Here is a 12,999-nt window from a genome sequence, read left to right on the forward strand (position 1 = left end):
ATCTGATAGCAATGTTCCCTTGCTCGAGCCTTTCAAAGCCACCCCATTACCTTCAGCACCAAGATCACACTTCTAAGACAGATATTCTCCACCCTGCATGGTTTGACCCTTGATGAACTCTCCATTCTCAACTGCTTCAGTGCCTTCATGAACACTCTTCATTTTGGCCATATTTAGTTACACAAAATACCAGATTACGGCATGCTGTCTCATGCGTCTAGGCCTCTACTTTTTTATGCACCTACTCCTTCCTTCCCGGTTCTGTTTACCTAGTAAACTTCTTCTTACCCTTTAAGACTCAGATCTAGTATCATATCTTCTTAGAAGTGCTCTTGGATCCATTTTTCTGCTATCAGGTCAGTTTCAAGCGCTTCCTCTTTTCCTGTAAATGGCTCACCCCAGTGCAGCCTACTTATAATTCCACAACACTATACTCCATGCTTCTCTGTTTTAACACCCTTCACACCGTTATATATGGAAGTTTGGAGCTACGTGGGTATAAATAAGTAATATCCTCATTTTGAATTGGTTTTCACTGCATTGTGCATTATTTGAGGATAAGATTTGCGTATGTTTGCATTTACACTCTGTGCATGATCATAGTCCCTGGCACATGGGATGCATTTCATAAATATTTTCTCATCAGTACATTTTATAAATCAACATTCCAATCAAGTTCTCGATATTGATTGACTTAGCCGCAAAAATCCCTTATAGTGGGGCGCCTGGGTGGCTCAGTGGGTTAAGGCCTCTGCCTTCGGCTCAGGTCATGATCTCAGGGTCCTGGGATCCTGCCCCGCATCGGGGTCTCTGCTTCGCAGGGAGCTGCTTCCCATCCTCTCTCTCTCTGCCTGCCTTTCTGCCTACTTGTGATCTCTATCAAATGAATAAATTTTAAAAAATCTTAAAAAAAAATCCCTTATAGTATTTTCTACACACTAGTATAAAGATATAGTAACATGAATATATCCACCCCAATTTCTTTCTTTTTTTTTTTTTTTAAACTTTTTGTTATTAGGGATGCCATGTCATATTCTAAGGACATAATAATATATAACATCCATTGAACTCATACTATGAGCCAAGCACTGTTCTAAACATTTTACATGTAACAACTTATTCATTCCTCATGACAGCCCTGGAGATGGGTTTTATCAATTTCCCCATCTTGCATGGCCACAAAATGCTTAAATAACTTGTCCAAGATCTGTCATACAAGTAGATTTCAAACACAGGTAGCCCAACTCTCGTTCTTGTGTTTTTCACCACTATACCATGTTGTCTAATTTTTATTAAGCCTCAGAAATTTAAATTACTCATTCCTTAAGAGAAAGAAAAAGAAGCAGCTGAGAAATATTGGCAGAGAATTTGAACGACTGAAATTTTTAAGGGTTGTTTGGAATGGTGTGGAGGGTGCAAAGTACCTTAGGAATTGTGCCAAAGCTTTGAACTTAAGCCTCTAGGTACAGTAAATTAGACACATGATATTCTCGTCATCTGCTGTCTTCAATAATAATTCATTTAATCCAGTGAAGGATGGTAAGTGCTTTGGAATAAATACAAAATGCTGTGGTTTCCATGGGGTGCAGTAAGAAGATTTAAAACAAATAAGCAACTCTTGGTAGCCTGCAAATAGTTTTCTCACTATACACTATATGTCCTGTTGGTATAATAACAACAAACATTTGAAGAACATGTTCACACGCCCTATTTCATTTGATTCTTTCCACAACTCTGGAAGGTAAATAGTTCATATATGATTCATGTCTTACAGAGGCAACGACTTGAAATGTAAAAAGCATGAATGAGACATGTGAATTACATCTCATATATCTTCTCCTTATCCTGCTTTTTAAAATTATTATCAGATAAATGATAAAAAAATCTCAAAAAATTATTATCAGATAAACAAGCTTAATTGCAAATGATGCTATTTATTTAATATAAAGTGATAGTAAAACTGGGACAGTTCTTCATTAATGCTAAAAAAATGATTCCAGAAGTGATATCCCAGAAGAGATAAAAATGGACATATACAGGCCATATGCATAAAATCTCTTAACTTGTAGGACCTTTTAATTGCTTGTCTTACCTACCAGCATTCCAGCTGTTCTGGACGCATTTTTGGCAGCTCCTGCCTCCTACATTCCTCTCTGGGGAGAGCCTGGAAAAACCAGGAATGGTGGTTCCTAGAAATCTGCATGCAGGTCTTAATGATACTTTAGTGATAGTCACCCATAGTTCCCCAGAGGAAGCAAAATATTTCACATATTTTCTTTCATGTTGGATCATTCCTACAACTCTAAGTATGTATAGTAGATATTAATGTTCCATCCAGATTTACACATGAATAATTGGTTAGAATAATGTGACTCTATTTTCCTTTTAGAAGTTTCTCCTTGGCCTCTTCAGATATGTTTTTGTGAATTTAGTTTTGCTATGAAGCACGAGAAAACATTTCTCTTCTCAAACCTATCATTTCTCATTTTTTTCCATCAAACGAGCAGCACCATCACTCAGTGCTTGAGTAACAAACTTAAGAAATTCTTGATATTTCTCTGCCTTCTCTTGACACCAAATCCATTGGCAAGTCCTGATGTCTCTTTTTCTAAATTATAACCCAAACCTGGGACATCTGGGTGGCTCAGTTGGTTAAGTGTCCGACTCTTGCTTTTGGCTCAAGTCATTATCAGTGAGAGATCATGTCCGTTGTGAGCCTCCCGTGGAGTCTTGTATAAATGGGGAGCACTGAGCCGTGCTCAGTGGGGAGTCTGCTTGAGATTCTCTTTCTCCCTCTCCTTCTGCCCCTCCTTCTGCTTGTGCTCTCCTACCCCTTCTAAAATAAATAACCAATCTTAAAAAAATGAATTATAACCCAATCTGTCAACTTCTTTATAGTACAGATATTGTCACTAAATTTAGGGCTAGCATTCCCAGGACTTAGTATAGTATCTGCTATGTCATTGGTACTCAACAAATTATTTTTAAAATACATATTTCTTTTCCTACACAAGCAGTGATATTCAAAATATTTAACAATATATATGGCAGGAGCTTGGAGTGTCAGTAGGAATACTGAAGTGCTGTAAGTTCTCTGCTATGCCACATCTTAACCCTTTAGTTACTGAAAAATTTGGAGGTCCTGCAGCGGGTATAGGATGGCTAGGATAGGAAGGTGGCATATTAGAGGATGCAGGACAAGGGCAGCATTTCAGTATTTTAACAACTGAACATTATATTTTGACTTTATCTGTGTGTAACAGCAAATATCAGCTACCACTTTGTCTAAGCTGACATCATTGCTCCCAGGGTTTCTTAGTTTCCACTAACCACCTAATTTTTATAGTGATGCTTTTAACACAGTAGTTGCAGCAAGTTATTCCCATTTGGAATCCTCCAAAGGACTTCTCAATACCCTTGTAGTAAAACTCAAATTTTTTTAGCCTTACAAATCTTTTTTGGATTCCGCAGTTCATGGTCCTTCAACTAGCTATTTCTCCCCAAATCCTCCCATGACTGTCTTTTCTTCATCACAGGGGAGAACTGAGATATAAGCACACTCCTTCAGAGGGACCTTCTGACTACCCACGATTACAGAGTTTTGCCCATCATTCTGTATCTCATCCCTGAATTGCAATTCCCTACATGGAACTCCTTGCTAGATGTTGTGTTTGTATTTGTCTTTTCTTTCCTTTCCTTTTTTTTTTTTTTTTTTTAAGATTTTATTTATTTATTTGACAGAGAGAGATCACAAGTAGGGAGAGATGCAGGCAGAGAGAGAGGGCAAAGCAGGCTCCCTGCTGAGCAGAGAGCTTGATGTGGGACTTGATCCCAGGACCCTGAGATCATGACCTGAGCCGAAGGCAGAGGCTTAACCCACTGAGCCACCCAGGTGCCCCTGTATTTGTCTTTTCTGTCTCATTCTCCCCACATAAATTAATCAGAGCACTGGAATGTTCTCTCTCTTGTTCACTGCAGTATCCACAGGACCACCTAGGGCAGTGCCAGGCATGTAATAGGCTCTTAATAAATATTTGTCTTTCGATCAAATGAACGAGCCAGATACGCTCCTGGGCTAGAGTGCTGATGAGTCCTGATAGCACCATTTCTTTTTCTTTTTTTAAAAGATTTTATTTATTTATTTGAGAGAGAGAGAGAGGACCCATGAGCCAGGGGAAGGACAGAGAAGTAGACTCCCCCTGAGCAGGGAGCCAGAAGTAGGACTTGATCCCAGGGATCATGACCTGAGCTGAAGGCAGACTCCTAACCCACTGAGCCTCCCAGATGCCCAACTGTAGCATTTCTTAAGTTTCAGAAGATACTTAATTTTTAAAAAAATTATTTATTTTAGAGAGCGAGAGTGAGAGAGAAAGCACAAGTGGGAGGGGCAGGAGAGGGAGAGAGAATCTCAAGCAGACTCTGTGCTCAGTGTGGGGCCCGATGGAGGGCTTCATCTCATCACCCAGAGACTGTGACCTGAGCCGAAATCAAGAGTTGAGAGATTAACTGATGCACCACTCAGGCACCCTAGGAAATATTTAATTTTTGTTAACGTGCTTATCAACTGAATATCACAACAGTAAAAGTGTATGTAGCTACTTTTTGAAGATGATCCTGTCAATAATTTGCTAAAATGGAAGTATTTTAAAATATGAATGTATTAGAGAAGAAGACAAAATGCTTCTCTTATAATAGGCTAGGCAAAAAAAAAAATTTTTTTTAAATCTGAACTATGTAGTTTGGGAAATGTTACTGGAAATGTACTCATCCAAGAAAAGTAACTTGAGTCCTCATCTCATTTTACAGAAAACATCCTGGCAGCCAATATTACCATGTTGCAGCTATAATAAACAAGTGTATTTACCTAAATATTAACTAATCAGCAGGAATAGTCCATAGATTTAAAAAAAAAAGAGAGAGAGAGAGAGAGAGACTGAGATACAAAGATTGGGAATATAAAGTGCTCTATTGAAATAAGGCAGGAAAGAAGAAATCTGCTACATTTCTTATTCTCTTTTAATTTTAGTTTTGTAAATTCTAAGTAGTATCCGATAAGAGTTTAGTATAGTATCATGGAATAATCCAGCAGCTTTGTGATCTGCAGACTACTTACGACATTAAAAAAAGGGCAGACAGGCCCCCAGTGAATGCCGAATTCATATATGAATGTGGAAATATTATGACCGCTGGACATGACTTGTCCTCGATTCCTCAGGAATAATCAGTTTTAGAGGGTCCAGGGAGAGCCTTTCCTGTTGGAGATTTTCTTTGTCTGTTTCCGTCAGCTGTATCTGATAGGAGTTAGGCTAAAAGTGAAACACAACATTCTGACAGTGAATCCGGCAGACAGATTCTTGGCTGCATTCTCAGCAGCACTTGAACTTCTGCTAAGCATGTGATGAAAGAGTGTTTTCAACTGCACCAGCTGTGGAGAGGTTAATAAAACAAAAGAGGAGAAACAAAAGTGCTCACTGCAGAAAGCTTCTGACTTTACTGATTTTTCTGGTTACAAACAGTAGGTCAGAGAGCTCTAACCATGGTATCGTTTTGGCCTTGAAATCATTTTAAACAAGTTGGGCTTCTGAATTAAAAGTTTAAAGATGATAAATAAGTTGCACATCCAAATGCAATTCTACGTATTTTGATCCAGGAACTTGAAAGTTCATACTTTGCCAGAGACCGGTGGGAGTTAGGAAAACTGTGTTTATTTTATTGGAAACTTAGGTAGCTCCTCCCACAAATAGAAAACTGCATGCCAGCTTTCTGAATCTCCAGATATGCGGAAGTCAAGGTGGTCTGTGGCCTGGGAGCAGAGACTTGTGTTTTCTGTCCCTCTTCCTGTGTCCCGCAGCTCCAGGAAAGGTCCATGGAATGTGGAGCCTTGGCCAACCTGCCTCTCAGGAGGGGATTCTGCAATCCTGTCTTGCGCAGAGAAGGTCAGTTGCTGACCCAAGAACCATTTAAACTGGAAGAAAAATGAAACAGTACCCTGGGGGACTGACAGCAGAGGCCTTACTCTACACGTTAGAGCGCAGCACGCAGGACAGAACTATCCACTCACCTCTCGGTGTCCTCCAGAGGCCCTCAAGCCCCTGTAGCTGAGGTCCAACACTCAATGTGCTAGGTCATCTCTGCGCTACCCATGAGCATTCCCATGAGCTGAAGACAGGTAAGCTACGGAGTCCCCTCGCTTTGCACAGTAATAAGGCTTCCATCAGGAGGAGAGACACAAAACCACTCTCACCGTCGACTTCACTCCTGGCCATCAGCCGGGAGGCCTGTTATGTATGTAAGTGTCTGAGGGTACAATGGATATGATCTACAACCTGTCGTCTGGGAGATATGGCCTCTATGTTTGTTGGATTAAATGGGGGCAGAAAAAGTTGTGGACATATAAAATTTGTAATATGTGAGAGAAGCTTTAAAAGGTGTTTTTTAAAGTGATAGTTTGGTTATATTTTTAGTTATATGTATATATTTTAAAGATTTCATTTATTTACTTGACAAAGGGAGAGAGAGATTGAGAGCACAAGCAAGGGGGGAGGGGCAGAGAGCCGGATGCGGGCCTTGATCCCAGGACCTGGGACCATGACCCGAGCCAAAAGGCAAACGCCCAACAGACCAAGGCAGGCAGGTGCCCGAGTTATACATTTTTTAAAGTTATTTATGTCTTCATAAATTTCGGTCTTCATCATCTCAGCTGTGAGACTCAGAATCAGAAAACTATGAGATAAAATTGATTGTGTTAGAGACCGTTTCTGAATAGTTGCAGGACTCCCTGCAACTAGTCCTAGCGCTGGACGCCTTCCCCTTCTCCTCCCGACCTTCCAGGATTCAAGCCCCCCTTAAGCTCATCCATTCTCTTTCCCTTAGCATCTTCTCTCCGTTGAACAGAGATCCTCATGGAGCCTTCTCTGTGACTCATGGTTTCATTCTCTCAAGCAAGGGAGCAACACGGCAGCAAACACAGGAAGCAAAGAACACCTCTGTCCTGTACCTGAAGACAATCCGCTGTACAACATCTTGATTTATTAGGTTTATAAGTTAGGGAATGATTAATTACAGCAGTGAGGGATCTGTCCTTTTAGACTGTTATTTGCCACAGGATAAGGAATGGGATGCAGTTGATGCAAATGTGATTTGCAGAGAGGTCTGGTTTGGAGTACTTGAAGTCTCACGGAGAGGTGTCCTTTGGACAAAGTGTTCGAAGGGGTAAAGAGAGCACTGGGGCAAAAGTGGGAAGGTGTTGAGTTGGAAGGAACAGTATGTGAGACGCGAAGTACCCCCCCATTCTGTGCAATGTAACTATAAAATTGTCAAATGATGATTTGCATGTCAAGATAATGGTAATTTCCACTTCATTTTCACTCTGCAGCTGGCCTGCAAAGAAGAGAGTAATGTGTAGTGTTTTTCCATCTCCCATCTTACTCTCAATAATTCAAACCACCTAACATTTACCTATGCATCACTTATAGACATTGGCCATTTAAGAAACAGAAACAAGGGGCACCTGGGTGGCTCAGTCCTTTGGCTCAGGTCATGATCCCAGAGTCCTGGGATTAAGCCCCACCTCGGGCTCCCTGCTCCATGGGGAGTCTGCTTCTCCCTCTCCCCCTCTTGTTGCTTGTGTTCTCTCTCTCGCTGTCTCTCTCTCTCTGTTAAATAAATAAAATAAAATCTTTAAAAAAAAGAGAGAGAAAGAAACAAAATGACAGTTCCAGGTGCGACATCTTCAAAGATCACATTTATAGTGTTACTCTTCACTTCCAAGCAAAGCTGTATTTTTAGGGTGACTAACGTAGTTTTTTGGACCTCGGTTTTTTTATGTCGAAAGTAGGGCTCACAGTACTTGGCTAAATATAAAGAAGATAATTCAGCATATATATAATCACGTTACCTAGCAGAGAATAGGCAAACCAGTTTACAGTTCTGCATCCTTCCGCATAAGAAATACAGCACCTACTGAAGTTGATAGAGAGGTAAACATAAATGAATTCCCATAATATAATCTTTAAAACACATATAATCAACCAGCCAAATTAGATTTGAGGAGACACTTGGCTTCTAATTCAGAGACTACTTCATCTTTGCATTTCTGTCAGAGTTTTTGGAATGTGTGAATACGTTCAAGTGGGCCATATGCAAACAAAAGTTTCAAATCTTCATCTGGGTTTGGAAGAAGTAGAAATAGCATAACTCTTGGCCCCGAGACTCTGTGGCTTTCCCAAGAGACAAGATGTGCTGGGCGTGGAGCCTTAGATTGTGGAGGAGCAAGATTACATGGCTTGGAACAAAATATTATTCTACATGGCCCAACAAGACATGTTATCAGATACTTAGTACTGGCTGCCTACCTGGGCAGTGCACCAAAAAGAAGAGTGTGGGGTAGAGGAAATAATTATTGGAGGCTCTTAACACCTCCCATGGGAGGGAGCCCTGGTACTGAGTCTCTTTTGCTGCTGTTGGGGGTAAAATATCCTTTTCTCCTGTTTTCAGGAATATGTTGCTTGAGTCAAATGATTATTTTAAAATTTCAAAATAACAGCATTAGCTTTAGCAAACAGAAAAGATCCTTTGCTGTTCCTGCTACTGCCAGCCACTGAGAGAGGCCTGGCGAGAGCTGAATCAGTGAGGGGCACAATAGGGTCTCCCCCTCCCCCCGGGGACTCTCTTTTTGTGGGTTCTTCCCCAAGGGAGTTGAGTAAAGCACTCAATATGCAGAAAGATGGCCAGCCGCTGGCAGGTTACCTCTGGCTTGCAGCTAAACAAAATAAACAAAACAAGGGACCCATTGCAACATTTGAGAACTTTGCTTTGATAATCGAGAACCTGGAAAATTTTTGCAGCATAGATTTTCCAGTTCGTTCTCCCACAAAAGTTTGCTAGCCTGCTTGGCTGAGTCTGATTTTTGTTTATTCTAAAACTGTCCGTGAGTATATCTATTTCCACATAGGGACCACAATGCACAGAATATCTGCATGTCCTTGCCTTATCAGGGTTCAGATTCTCCCTGGAGTATCTGCTGTTTAATATCTCAAATAAATACAATATTGTAGAGTGAAAATCTACAAATCACTTTCTAGAAAGTACAAATGGAAGCAGATTTCTTCTTTTTGGACTGTCTGCTTCATTCTCATAAGTTATTTTATTTTAATTAATTAATTTTTTAAAAAAGATACTATTTATTTATTTGACAGGGAGCACACAAGTAGGCAGAGAGGCAGACAGAGAGAGAGGGGGAAGCAGGCTCTCTGTTGAGCAGAGAGCCCAGATGTGGGGCTCGATCCCAGGACCCTGAGATCACGAACGAGCTGAAGGCAGTGTCCTAAACAACTGAGGCACCCAGGTGCCCCGCGTAAGTAATTTTAAATGGTAAATTTTTAAAAAGGTTTTATGATCTTTTAATCATGTACTAGAAAGTGAAAGACACTGGAAAAACCAGTTTTGAGATACTAATGACTTTCTGTAAAAGTCTGTAACATTGCTCTTAAAAATCAAGGCCAAACGTAAATATTTATAGATTTGTCAGATTAGTTTCTGTGGGTCTTTGTTCAAGAAGAGAGGATCCCCCCCGAAGACTTATTTATTGAATCACCAATATGATTTTTAAATTGTTGTCACTCTTTAAAATTTTCAGTTATTGGTGGTTTTGTGTCAGTTTTATCTGCTATTAAGGCTTCTTCTCCTCCTTTCATCAATGAGAGATCTGGATAATATCCTCACCGTTATATCTTCTTCCTCATCACCATCCCCATCTTTACCACCACCACCATCATCATCACCACCACCCCAACCATCATCATCCCCAGTATCCTCATCACCATCATCATCACCACCACCAACCATAATCATCACTCCCCCATCATCATGACCATCATTATCATCCCTACATCCTCCTCCTCCTCATCACCACTATCACCACCACCACCATCATCATCCCCACCATCCTCACCATCATCACCACCACCAATCATCATCATCATCCCCACCATCATCACTACCATTCTTACCACCATCACCATCACCACACCATCATCATCATCATCCCCATCATCCTCATCACCATCTTCACCACCGCTACCATCATCACCACCACCATCATCGTCATCCTCACCACCATCTTCACCACCGCTACCATCATCACCACCACCACCACCATCATCATCACCACCATCCTCATCATCAACACTATCATCATATTACTCACTTGGAACCATTATACATCCATTATGTTCATTGTCGTAATAACCCTAAAGTGTTTACAGGTAAGGGTCTGAAAGTTAAAGCTCCAAGGACTCAAGGCTAGTAAGTGATGGCTCTGGTAGAATTTGAAGTCAGGTTTGTCTCTTTCAAAATTCTTACTTGTCCCTAATTCTGAAACATGCAAAATTCTCAAAATCCAAAATATTGCCTCTCTGGGCATGGTAATAGTTAATTTATAATCCTTAATATATCCAGTGGAGCAAATCTTTGCCTTTAAATTGCCCTGTGTTTGTTCCTCAGAATCTCTGAGGATCTAGGGCTACCCCACACCATAAACTCTGTTGGTTTTGTTCTGTTCTCAAGGCATTCAATTCTCTGCCAGAAAACAGTTCAAACATGTTGGAAGAATCAAGCTTCCTGAATTGGGCAATGCATGATTTGGTTTAAAACTGATATAACAATCGGAAATTCTGCTTATCCACTGAATCATATCGATTACATGCCAGAGTCTTGTTTTTTATCCTAACCACACTCATCCCATTTTTTTTTTCATCCACAGAATTCTCATAGCCTACAAAGCAAATTTCAAAACAGATGTACAAAGGGATGAAAACGCTTAGGTAACTTGATAAAAATTACAAAGGGGAAATTAATTACAAAGATAACTGTAAGTATCCGGAATATATAAGTAGCATCCAAGTTCCCAAAAATGAAATCATGTTATTTTATATTTTCAGAAAATGGAAAAAGAAAAACGCCCCTCAAAGTAAAAATAAAAGAAGAGATAAAGCCTAAAAATGGAAAGCAACCAGGGAGATAAAATGAAAGACAAACAGGAATGTTTAGAAAAATCAGATAACAGCGATCCAAAAGAGAGAACCCTCAGGACAGAGAAACACACAAAGATAAATACTGGTGGAAAATAATCAGGGCACAAGGTTATAATTCAAAGTAAAATTTCCAAATTGCATATCCTGTTTGAAATGTGTATCTTAGAGTTTCCATGTGCTTGCTGCAGTGAGGAAGGGCACTGGATCTGGAATCAGAGGTCCTGGTTTGGGGTCTGGCTCAGTCATTTGTTATCTCTGTTTACTTGGACAAGCTACTCAAGGCCTTGTTTTCTAACATATAGATCAAAGAGATGCTGTTAAATGTCTTCCAGTGCGAAAGAACTTAATCTAGCAATGAGTAGAATTTTGAATGACAACCTACATGGCAAGATAGCATTTTCTTACCTTTTACTGATACTGTACTGATGACAAATTGCACAGGACTCAATAGCAGTCAAAGAATGTCTTCTTTAAAAACAATAGCTTTACCCTATCACTGTCACAGCCACATTTTGCTAACGTTATGCCAACAGCATCTTACATTTTATTGTATGTGGTGGATATCTGATTTTCCTTACTGGTTAGAAACTGACTAAGCAAATAAAAGGTTAATGTTTTAAGGTCTATTGCCATTCTTGAGGTCTATATTAAATCAGTGTACAATGGGTCACTATTGTCATTTGGGTCCTCTGTAGAATATACTTTAGCTTTCTGCTCAAATTCTCCCTGTAATTGTCAAAACTGTAAAACCTTTAATTTCAAATACACAACAATGCATAAAAGTATAGTGCTGTAGTTAGCATAAATTTTAAGATGGTCTAATAGGATGCATGTTAGAAGTAAAGGTGAGTTTGACATTATAATTTCATAAAGAATTTAAAGTCACATGGATAATTTTTTTTTCTGATAATGAAGAAGAGCTCTTTCCCCATCTTTTATTGTTTTTTAATGCCAATACCCTTGAGTAATATAAAAGTTAAGTCCTTCCTCTCTTTAACCCTGCCTCCCCATTCCATGTTCTCTCTCTTTCTTTCTCTCTCTCTCGCTCTCAATCACACACACACACACACACCTTTGAGCACATCAGTGGAAGATGCAGGCATTTCTCATTTAGGGAATAATGAACACAGGCATTAAGGAAGGCAGGTGTTAAACGTGAGCTCATGTTGGAGTTTGAGAAGCTGGTTTGAGGGAAGGAAGCATAGATGGGAATCAGTATAATCTGAGCAGAGCTATTCCTTCTCTCAGAGCTCCATAACTTTTAGCTATGAGATCTTGAAACATTATTTAACCCTCTGAAGCACAGTATCCTAATCTGTAATGTGACTATAAAAATAGGATCTATGTTATAGGATTATCTGTAACAAATGAAAGTACTTACTTCTGTGCTCTGTAAGCTCTCAAAAAAAGTAAACTGTTCAATCCACCTTTTTGGATGTAAATTGGTGGATTTTTTTTATTAAATTAAAATAAGGGAGTATTCAAATGGATAAAAGTAAGAAAAGTAAGTGTGAAACACTTATAAAGATTATAAGAGAGACTTTCGAATTCTAGAATAACATATTTAGAATACAAAAATTACTAAGACCAAGTCATGAACAAATCAGATCCTTCTATCTTTATAAAGAAAAATGAAAATAGTTAATTATTCAGAAAGTGGTATTAGATATATAGATGTATTTACACAGGAGTCAGAAAAAATAACTTATCAGTGAGGTTGAAACAGATTTATAGCAGAAATGGGGCTAACAAAGGCTGGTGCCTCTGTTCACTCAAAGAGATTTACCAAATAAGAATGGTTCCCTAGTACAATGATAGCTACTTTTAATTATTCTATGTTTGTCAGTTGTCTTAACTTGGAAGAATTTCTTTCTTATTGGTTTTCTCAGCCATTATTGATTGTGTGGGTAGATTAAAAGCATCCAGTGTCAGTTAACGTTAAAAGAATCAATAACCAGATTATCAC

At 39.4% G+C, this 12,999-nt stretch overlaps 1 long non-coding RNA gene across 1 annotated transcript; it reads left to right on the forward strand.

The window, feature by feature from the left end:
• The first annotated feature begins 9,231 nt into the window (after positions 1–9,231).
• Positions 9,232–11,133, forward strand: LOC132017371 (uncharacterized). The gene is made up of 3 exons (XR_009404246.1): positions 9,232–9,355; positions 10,763–10,823; positions 10,941–11,133. It is a non-coding gene; the product is annotated as an uncharacterized LOC132017371 (long non-coding RNA).
• Positions 11,134–12,999: the final 1,866 nt, after the last annotated feature.

The sequence above is a fragment of the Mustela nigripes genome, chromosome 5 (genome assembly GCF_022355385.1).
Source record: "Mustela nigripes isolate SB6536 chromosome 5, MUSNIG.SB6536, whole genome shotgun sequence".
Lineage (NCBI taxonomy): Eukaryota > Metazoa > Chordata > Mammalia > Carnivora > Mustelidae > Mustela > Mustela nigripes.